General features: G+C 35.5%; 1 non-coding gene across 1 annotated transcript; it reads left to right on the top strand.

Annotated features, from left to right (window-relative positions):
* The first annotated feature begins 10,814 nt into the window (after positions 1 to 10,814).
* On the top strand, positions 10,815 to 10,920 carry LOC121216407 (small nucleolar RNA R71). The gene has a single exon (XR_005912597.1). It is a non-coding gene; the product is annotated as a small nucleolar RNA R71 (small nucleolar RNA).
* Positions 10,921 to 11,717: the final 797 nt, after the last annotated feature.

Here is an 11,717-nt window from a genome sequence, read left to right as displayed (position 1 = left end):
CCTTTCTTCTTCTTTCCTCCTTAAAATTTTTGGCCAAGGATGAACCAAAGGATGAGAAAATTTTTTCTTTGTTTTTCTTTCTAATTTAGGCTAAATGAAGGTGAGAAAAGGATGAACAAAGATCTTCTCCTCTCTTTTCTTTAGCTCACGGCAATGGGGGGGGAAAGAATCAACTACACACTTTTTTTTTGTGTATTCATCATACTCCTTTTCATTATTTAATTTCCATGCCTATTATTTTATTTTTTTCCACCCATGATGCACCAACAAAACATGTCTATGACATGTCTTGGCCATCAAACTTGGTCTACCATGCTTGTCATGGCCGGCCACTACTAGTAGGGGGGAATTTGACATGCAAGTCCCCCCTTTGTCCACATGCACTAATAGGTCCTCACACATTGACCTATCACATTTTAGAATTTTCTCACATAAGTCCTATTGACTAAATTCACATGAAATCAACCAAATTGAAGCTTGAAATTTTCACACATTCATAATTACATATTCTAGACAATAAGTATCACATTCAAACATTTCGGTGACTCGGTTTAGCGGTCCCGAAACCACTTCCCGACTAGGGTTAACTTTGGGCTGTCACAAACAAAGCTAGGGTTCGACATTTATTCAAGCTCAATCAAGGTTCGTTTTTGTTTAGTTTTTGATAATTTCTACGTTTTTGAGATTGTTGCTTCGAGTACTACAAAACCCATGCTTGAATTTTTTATTTTGGTGAATATTTTGAGTTATGCCATTGTTGAGAACTTGTGATTTTTGTTGTTTGATGATGAAATATGAAAGATATGTTTTAGATTAACATATTTTGTATTGGAGTTTTTGATGATTTTGGGTTATTAGGACTAAATTGCAAAAATAATAATTTGAGGGACTAAAATGTGAAATAAATAAAATATATGGATTGGTTTGAGAGTGGGTAAAATTTGGCTCAATATGGGTATGCTGAAATTTTGTGTACTTTATGTTTTGTGCAATAGGGACTAAATTGTAAAAATGGTAAATTTAGGGGTAAAATGGTAATTTTCTCATTTATGTGTTTTTGGACTAAATTTAATGAAAATATGTTTGAATGAGCTCAATTTGAATATGTTTAGATCAAGAACCAAAGAAATCAGATTTGGATCAGGGGAAAACGAAAGTTGTCGACTAGCTTCCCTGTTCCGTTTTATAACGTCCGAGGTAAGTTTATAAGCATATAGACGTGTTTAATTATAGTTAACTGCTAGAGTTACATGCTGTTATGAAATGTATGAATTTATATTTGTTATGGCCGAATGTGAAAAGGGTTGGTTACTACATTTTCGAATTCATTACGACCGAGTTACGACGTCCGAAAGCCCTGTATGAACCTTAGGAATAGTTAGGATACATATGTCATGACATAGGATTTCGATATGTGTGTGCAAGTAAGACTATGGCATCGATATGTGATTTCAATATGTGTTTACGAGTAAGACCCTGTCTGAGACAGTGGCATCGATATGTGAGTACATGTAAGACCACGTCTTGGACGCTGGCATTGTACGACTTGTGTGATTATCTGAGTGTCCTATTCAATTCAGAATGGTTCATTAGGAAAAGGTATAATGAGTTCGAATGTGTAAAATGAGCTATATATTTGGTATGAATTAACTTGTCACCAACTTGAGAAATGGTAAGTAAAAACCTAGGCTATTTGTTATGAATCTTGTTAAAGAGCAAATTGAGAAAATATGTGTATATGATATGTGTATTTGGTTTTGTGAATGAGTAGTAAGCATGTTATGTATAGTTCTTATGTATATGTGTATAAATGATGAGATACATATTCGTTATATGGTTAACATATGTATATGAAATTATATTAAGACATGTGAGTTTTGTATTTGTGAATGTGAACTAGGTATGTAATGAATATTCTGCCTTGAAGGTTAAATGATAATGTGTAAATTTTGGCTATATAAACATTCGGTCAAGGAGATGATATAAATGAAAAAAATTATATATATTTATATATACTTAATATGAATATATATAGATGATTGGATCTAAATGTGAAATGATAAAATAATCTGGTTTAGTTTAGTTAATTTGATAACATCATTGGGTTATTTATTTGCTTATGACTTACTAAGTTGTGATATCTTACTCTGTTTTATAGAATTTGGAGTTAAGCTACAAGCTCAGGGACCGTCAGCCGAGTTCATCACACTATCTACTGTTTTGGTACCTTATAAGCTAAACTTAAATTATGGCATGTATAGGTTGGCTTTGGGGTTAGTTATTTTGAAAATGTTTGTATATTAGCCATGCGAAAATGGCTTAACTACCTTGCTTGATTTTGGTTTTGGTTTAGCTATGGTTTAATTCTATTTTGGTCAAGATGCCGTATGCTATGAACAATTAAAAATTATGCTATGTGATTTTATATTAAGATTGCTTTTTTTTGGTTTTGTATGTGGCATGGTAAAATTGGTCATAAATATGTTTGGCTGCTTTGGATGTGTTTTGATACATGATATTCACGATAGGTTTTAAAAATTTATAATTAATCTTTCTTGAAAATAACTATTATCACGATGAAGGCAAGTGTACCTATCGAACAGTAGTATAGCTTTAGCAAGACCGGATTGTCGAACCCAAAGGAACCAAGAGTACTGGTAATTACTTCCTTTTTATTATCTAGCCTAAAAATTAAGGGATTTGTTTATCTAAACTAATTAACTAAACTAAGGGTGCACAGAGAGAAAATTGGGAAAAGCTTTTGGGAGAACTCGATTGATTAAGACAATACCCAAGGAAAAATCCACCTAGACTTCACTTGTTATTTGACTTTGAATCAGACGATTTATTCATTTGACTTGATCCGTAGGAATCCCTAAGTTATATTATTATCTCTCTCGAGACTAATAACGTCTAACCCTAGGTTGATTAATTGAAATCTCTTTCTAATTAACACCCTAGTGTTGCATTAACTCGATTTATGGATCCCCTTATTAGGTTTCACCCTAATCCGGCAAAATCTTATCACCATATCTCTAGGCGTGCAATCAACTCCACTTAATTACGATAAATTTTCTCTTAGACATGGTTTTTTCCTCCTCTGAATAAGAGCATTAACTTGAATCAATATCTTGGAATATTAAAACCAAAATTAAGAACAAGTCAAATATTTATCATACAATTCAGATAATAATAACAAGATCTGTCTTAGGTTTCATTTCCCTTAGGTATTTAGGGGGTTTAGTTCATAATTATGAAAGAAAACATCTCAAAACAATAAAGATAATAAAACATAAAGAAAACCCAAAACCTCTAAATGGAAATTGAAGGGAGATCTTCAGTCTTGACGATGAATTCGGCTTATGAGTTGGATCAATCGGCTTCCATTGAGTAATTCCTTACATCCTACTCCGTGTGTCTCTTCTAAGTGCCTCCTCTGATATTTAAATAGGCTTTAGAATGCCTAAGAACCCTCAAAAGTGACCTTTTCTGAATAGAACTATACTTGGGATTGGTAGGGACACACCCGTGTGCGATTACTCCAGCCCATGGTCAAGGCTGTTGAATAGGCACGGGTGTGTAGTCTACCCGTATAAGTCATGCTTCGATCTTTCCAAATAGACACGACCGTGTGCCACGCCTGTGTGAGGAAGTCCAGGCCGTGTCGATTTCCCACGTGGGTCTATTTTTTCTGTTTTCTACCTGTTTCTCGCTTTTTTTACTCTCCTATGCTCACCTAAGTATAAAACATAAAATTATAGAATTAGGAGGATCGAATTCACCAAATCTAGGGAGAAATCATCCATAAATGTGCTAAGCATGGGATAAAAATATGTATAAATTACAGTTTATCAAATACCCCCGCACTTAAGCATTTGCTTGTCCTCAAGCAAAATCTTCAATTTACAATCAAAATAAATTCTTCTCAATTTATAATCCCTATCAATAATATCTCAAAATAATCCATAAGTATGCATACTTTGAAAATTCAACTAAAAGTATATCAAAGTTTCAAACATTCTAAGTTGAGCATTTTATCACGAAAACATAGGTGTCTCCCCTCATCTAAGTGATTACCTTTGATCAAAATATCATAGAGTTTAACATCCTCACTAAAGATTCACTCAAATCACTCGAGGTGTTTAAGGAAATCAAATAAAGCACTTATTAGTTAATATGAAAAGTTATTACCATAGGCTTGCTTGAAAATCAAATCTCCACCACTATATATTGAGATGATACATCAATCAAAAAGGTCTTTAGAGGGTTGTAATGTGGCTTTGCTTAGGGGGTGTGGTCACAAGCTGAAAGAAAAGGTTAGAATCAAGATGAAATTGAAAAATTACCTAGCTAAAAAAATAACTAGCCATCAGTTGAATACAAGTGAGCTTCTTCTCAGAATATGGAACTAATACTTTAAGCTCAAAAATGACGAATTACTATCAATAAATATGTATGTAATTATTATTTTTTTAAGAACAAGTCAAATAACATAGAACTTAATTATTGCAACAAAGAATAAAACATAGCTAAGAAATAAATTCAAATCAAATCTCGACAAAAATAGTGATCAAATTAGGGGATTTCAACAATAATGGGTTATGGGTTAACATTGAGGGTAAATCAATTAATGGCTTGTTAGGTTCAAAGGGGTTCACTAAGGGTTAATTATGAAGGTAGGCTTTTTGTGGAGTGAGTGAGTTAAACCTAAGTGCCTTTATCATCTTGACATATCAAATCAAATGGTGTGGTCTTGACATGCATAATCAAGCAAGTTCTAGAATAACAAATCAATATTGACGCACTCATAATAAAAGTGATCATGAAAGAAATAAAATATGCTTTAAAAGGCTCAAGATCTCACAAAAATTATGACTTTTTTATGTTTAAACTTGTGAATTTCATTTCAAGATAATACCTAAACTTAGGGAAATAACCTAAAAGTTTTTAATTCTTCAAAAATCAACTTTTCATTCTTGATTCCCTAATGTCTTAAAGTTTAAACAATCAATGCATAAATGCCTATGTTTTAATTCAAGACATATCAATAAAAATCATAACTTAATCAAAATTCATTCTAATAGTGGTATGAGAAGATCACATGAGAACAAGACAAAATTCAGGGATTTCTGATAATGATATAAAAGACCCCTCCACACTTAAGATGTACATTGTCCTCAATGTACAAAGATAGATATATTGAAAAATATAGATATATAATTATAAGATAAGGAGAGAAGTGAAACTTCCTGAATGATGAATGAACTCCTTGAATTGGAGTTATGAAGAATAATCGACCAAGGCAATGATAAGAGTGGAGGAGGATACTCTGGTGGTGGTAGAGGTTGGGTTCCACAACCACATTGTCCAGCGAAGAGGTTATCGTGGTGGACGGGCAAGACTTGGTAGTTATGGAGAACCTTTTCCAATGGAGTTGTAAGTTCCTAAGTAATATTGAGCTTTGGAGCTCCTTATAACTGTGATAGAATCAGGAACTATTTAGGAAATATAAAGAAGCATAATTACTCGTAAAGAAATAACCGAATAAAAATTATAAAATCTCAAGATAAAATAGTATTAAAAGGAAATAAAAAGTAATTTCAAAATATAAAGATAAAAATAATAGGTGTTTATAAAGAAATTGGGGCACGCGGTCGTGGGGCACACCCGTGTGCCCTTATTTCAGCTCGTGCATCTCGTGGTTTTCGAAATTGGGCGCATTGGTACACATGACCATGTTGCATGGCCTTGTCATTCTTCGTTCGCTTCTCTCACGCCCATGTATGTAGGTGCACACCCTTGTTATTTTGACAGGCTCAACCACGATCGGTGGGCACAGTCGTGTCGCACGCCCGTGTTAATTTGGTAGGATTGCCCAAGGCCATGCCGCACGGTCGTGGCAACTTACCGGATCCCGTGTTGGGGAAAATTTTTTTCTTTGCTTTCAAAGGGCCATTTCGCTCGGCCGTATTGCCTCCTGTGGTATGTGCACGGCCTACGGCAAGCCCGTGTGCCTGGCTATGTGGTTCTCGATATCCTGTGTTCAGTGACTCAGTTAGTGAATTAAATGTTGAAGACTAAAATTTAAAGAAATTAACACCGTTAGTGCTTGGGTTGCCTCTCGAGAAGCGCTTATGTATTGCCTAAACTCGACTCTACCTTGTGGGTATATTTAGGTAACTTCGTGGAGTCCTAGCTCCTCTTTATCGTCTTTGAAATTCTCACCGTTATAAATTTTGAGACGATGTCCATTTACCTTAAAAGTGCCTTGTGATGGATGACTTACCTCTACTGTGCCATATGGAAACATAATTTGAACTACGAAAGGACCTGACCATCATGATTTAAGCTTTCCATGAAACAATTTGAGCCTCGAGTTATATAACAGGACAAGATCTCCAACTTCAAATTGTCTTCATTACTTCAAACGGGCGTCGTGGCAGCGCTTCGTTGCTTCCTTGTATAGGCGCGAATTTTCATATGCATTGGCTCGTCACTCATCTAACTCGTTTAACTACATCAACCTATTTTCTTCTGCAAGTTTGGGGTCAAGGTTTAGAAATTTTATAGCCTAGAATGCCTTGTGTTCTAACTCAAACGGTAGATGACAACTTTTCCCATAAACAAGTCTATAAGATGATGTTCCTATGGGAGTCTTAAAAGCAATTCTATAAGCCCATAAAGCATCATCTACTTTCATCGTCCAATCATTCCTTTTTAATTCAACTGTCTTTTCTAGGATACGTTTAAGCTCTCGGTTCGCTACTTCGACTTGGCCACTAGTTTGAGGCTAATAAGGGGTAGCTGTTCTGTGATGAACTATGTATTTCTTAAGGGTCTTGTCAAATTGGGCGTTACAAAAATGAGTACCCCTATCATTGATAATTGCTCTAGGTGTACCAAATTGAGAGAAAAGTTTCTTAAGGAATCGTACCACTACTCCAGCATCATTAGTAGGCAAAGCTTGGGCTTCAACCCAATTGGACATATAATCAACAGCTACTAAGATGTATTTATTCCCGAATGAACTAGGGAATGGACCCATGAAGTCGTTACCCCAAATGTCAAATATTTCACATGAGAGCATATATGTGTGAGGCATTTCATCACGTTTGGATATATTACCTGTCCTTTGACATTTGTCACAAGAAGTGACATACCTGTTGGCGTCTTTGAATAGAGTGGGCCAATAAAAACCTGATTCGAGGACCTTATGTGAGGTTTTATTTCCACCGTAATGTCCTCCAGTCGGTCCTGAGTGGCAATGTTCCAAGATTTTAAATGCTTCTGTCTCTATAACGCATCTCCTAATGATTTGATCTGCACATTTATGGAAAAGAAAAGGGTCTTAGAAGTAGTTTTTCGTATCAGTGAAGAATCGCTTCTTTTGCTGATGTGTCAACCCTTTTGGGATAATGTTAGCGGCTAAAAAATTTGCAATATCTGCAAACCAATGTACCTTAGAATGAGATATAGTAAAAACTATTCTTTAGGGAATGAATCATTTATTTCAATGTCATCTGGCTCTTTGGTACTTGAGTTTTCAAGCTTGGAGAGATGGTCAGCCGCGAGATTTTTAGCTCTTTTCTTATCCTTAATCTCCAAGTCAAATTCCTGCAATAATATGATCCATCGAATGAGTCGAGATTTTACATCAGTTTTAGTCAAAAGGTGGCGAAGGGCGGAATGGTCAGTATAAACGACAACTTTATACAATATTAAATATGGCCTAAATTTATCGAATGCAAAAAGCACAGGTAGCAGCTCTTTCTCCGTGGTGGTGTAGTTTTCTTGTGCAGCTATCAAAGTTCTGCTAGCATAATAAATAGGTTGAAAATGTTTATCTCTTCACTGCCCCAAAAGTACTCCTACTGCAAAATCACTCGCATCACACATTAGTTCAAAAGGTAAATTCCAATCAGGTGCAATTATATTTGGAGCTTTAGTCAATTTATCCTTTAAAGTATTAAATGCTTCTAAACACTCCTGATCGAAATTAAAATGTACATCTTTTTCTAGTAATTTAGTCAAAGGCTTAGCTATTTTAGAAAAGTCTTTAATAAATCTTCTATAAAACCCAGCATGTCCTAAAAAGCTTCTAATAGCCGTAACCGAATTAGGGGGACGTAGTTTTTCAATTGTTTCAATTTTAGATTTATCAACTTCAATCCCTCTGCTAGAAATTTTATGTCATAACACAATACCTTCTTGAACCACAAAGTGACATTTTTCCCAATTAAGCACAATGTTTGTTTCCTCACATCTTATTAACACTCGTTGTAAGTTTTTGAGGCAAAGATGGAAAGAGTTGCCGAAAACCGAGAAATCATCCATGAATACCTCCATGACGTATTCTACGAGTTCGTCAAAAATGGCCATGCAACGCTGAAAAGTAGAAGGAGCATTACATAATCCAAAAGACATTCTACAATAAGAAAACGTACCATGTGGACATGTAAATGTCGTCTTTTCTTGATCTTCAAGATCTATTGGGATTTGGAAATTGCCAGAGAGTCCTTCTAAAAAGCAGAAGTACATGTGCCCCAACAATGTTTCCAACATTTGGTCAATGAATGGAAGGGGGAAGTGATCTTTTCTTGTGGCATCATTTAGCTTCCTATAATCAATGCACACTCTCCAACTTGTGACTATCCTTGTTGGGATTAATTCAATTTCCTCATTGGCTATAACAGTCATGCCTCCCTTCTTAGGAACAACCTGCTCTAGACTCACCCAAGAACTGTCAAAAATAAGATAAATAATTCTAGCATCTAGGAGTTTAATTACCTCAGCTTTAACAACTTCCTTCATGTTCGGGTTCAATCGTCTTTAGGATTGCACGCATGGTTTATATTTATCTTCCATTAAAATTTTATGGGTGCAAAAAGAAGGGCTGATCCCTTTAATGTCAGAAACTTTCAAAGCTATGGCCCTTTTATGCTCTCTTAATACTTGGAGTAGTTTATCTTTCTCCTTGGGTTGCAAGTTGGATGCAATAATTACCGGTAATGTATCATTATTTCCAAGGAGTGCATATTCCAAGTGATTCAACAATTGTTTAAGTTCCAGTTTGGGAGGTTCTTCAATAGAGAGTTTTTGCTTAAGTTCATCTTTTACCTTAATTCCCTCATATTCTGCTAATTTTGGGGAGGTTTCATTGGAGTTTAGTTTGGTTCCTATCTCAGAATCATCATCCACCCCCTCTCCTTGGGCGAGACACAGTTCATCGTGTCCTTGTGTACGATTTCTTGAAAAGAATCTTGAGTAGCATGATCACTAGAGTCGATAAAATAACATGAGTCATCCTGTTCCCTAGAAAATCTCATGGCATCATAAATTTTAAAAATAATCTCTTCGTCACCTACTCTAAGTACCAAATTACCATCACCCACATCAATTACAGCCCTAGCAGTGGCTAAAAATGGCTAACCTAAGATTAAAGGCACCTTAACATCTTCATCCATGTTAAGCACAATGAAATCAACAGGGAATATAAATTTATCTACTTTTACAAGTAAGTCCTCGATAATTCCCCTAGGATATTTAATATATCTATCAGCTAATTGAATACTCATCCTAGTGAGTTTAGGTTCCCCAAGACCAAGTTGTTTAAACATTTTATATGGCATCAAATTAATGTTGGCGCCTAAATCAGCTAGTGCTTTATCAACATTCAAACTACCAATTAAGCAGGGAATAGAAAAACTTCCTGGATCTTTTAGTTAGGTTGGCAGTTTATTTTGGAGTATTGCTGAGCACTCCTTATTAAGTTCCACTATAGTTAAGTCTTCAAACTTCTTTTTGTTTGTTAGAGGCTCCTTTAAAAATTTTGCATATGTAGGCATCTACGATATAGCTTCAACAAAAGGTAAGTTAATATGCAGTTGTTTAAAAAGTTCAAGAAATTTACCGAATTGCGCATCCATGTAGTTTTTCTTCAACTTTGCTGGTTATGGGATTGGTGGTTTATATTCTTTTGGCATTAGATTTTCATTGTTTTCGGGTTCGACCTCCTTTCTGTCAGCTTTTTGTGGTGGCTTCTTTTCAGATTTAGCTAACACTTTCCCACTCCTTAGTGTAACTGCTTTCACGTGCTCTTTTGGGTTGGGTTCAGTGTTACTAGGTAGACTTCCTTGTGGTCGTTTGGATATTAATTTGGCGAGCTATCCTATCTGAATTTCGAGCCCTTAGATCGACACTTGTTGATTCTTAAATGCTATCTCGGTATTCTAAAAATAAGTTTCTGACACTGAGGTGAATTTTGTTAGCATCTCCTCAAGGTTCGACTTTTTCTCTAGTTGGTAGGGTGGTTGTTGGAAGCTTGGAGGTGGTGGTCTTTGATTCCCTTGGCCTCCCCATGAGCAATTTGGGTGGTTCATCCAACCTGCATTGTAAGTATTATTATAAGGATTATTTTGAAATCGAGGATTATTACCCATGTAATTTAACTGCTCGTTCTTCATGTTGTGGCCATAGGGTGGGTATTCCGAATTACTTGATCCACCTCCACTTGCTTCGCATTGCATTATTGGGTGAACCTGTGAAGAACCAAGAAAATCGTCCATCTTTCTATTCAAAAGTTCTACTTGATTAGAGAGCATGGTGACTGAACTGACGTTAAAAACGCCGGCTGTTTTTGTTGGTTTTGTCCTCATAACTTGCCACTAATAATTATTCAGTGACATCTCTTCTATAAATTCATAAGCATCCTTAGGTATCTTATTATTTATAGTTCCACCAGCGGCCGTGTCAATCATCGTCGAGTCGAAGGATTCAAGCCATTGTGAAATGTTTGAACTTGTAGCGAGAGTGGTAACCCATGGTGAGGGTACCTTCACAAAAGGTCCTTGTATCTCTCCCATGCATTATATAGTGTTTCTAAATCCATCTACACAAAAGAGGAGATATCATTATGTAATTTGGTCATTTTAGCCAGCGAAAAATATTTTAATAAAAACTTTTCGGTCATTTGTTCCCAAGTAGTGATTGACCCTCGTGGTACCGAGTTCAACCACTGTTTAACCTTATTCCTGAACGATAAAGGAAAAAAACCGAAGGTGAATGGCATTATAAGAAACGCCATTGGTTTTAAAAGTGTCACAAAACTCTAAGAAATTTTCCAAATGAGCGTTTGGGTCCTCGTCCTGTAAACCATCAAACTGAACAAACTTTTGGATCATTTGAATAGTGTTAGGTTTTAGTTCAAAATTATTCACAGCAACAACAGGCCTAACTATGCTCGATTCAGTTCCTGTTAAAGAAGGTTTAGAATAATTATACATAGTACGCAAAGCAGGATTCTGATTTACTGGATAAGCGCCAATCGCAGGAGGTAGCGGATTTTCATAGTTTTCAGCCATCTTCTCGATTCTGGTTGAAGTGTCGTCCTCTTGTTCTTCCTCTGTGTATCGTAAACTTTTCCTTATTTCTCTTCAGTTTATGCAAACTGTGCGATCGATCTTACTATCAAACAGTAATGGTCCTGACGGGTTACTTCTAGTCATACACTATAAAAACTTGCCAGGAACGAATAAAAGAAAAATTAGAAAAGAAAATAAAAATTTAAATTGCAAATAAAGTAAAATGGCTAAAGTAATAAAAATCGAGTGTTCCTAATATCTTAGTTCCCCGGCAATAGTGCCAAAAACTTGATACGTGATATTCACGATAGGTTTTAAAAATTTATAATTAATCGTTCTTGAAACTAACTATTATCA

Source organism: Gossypium hirsutum, chromosome A02 (assembly GCF_007990345.1).
Source record: "Gossypium hirsutum isolate 1008001.06 chromosome A02, Gossypium_hirsutum_v2.1, whole genome shotgun sequence".
NCBI lineage: Eukaryota > Viridiplantae > Streptophyta > Magnoliopsida > Malvales > Malvaceae > Gossypium > Gossypium hirsutum.
The sequence above is the reverse complement of the archived record's forward strand: the minus strand, read 5'-3'. Positions and strand labels throughout refer to the sequence as shown.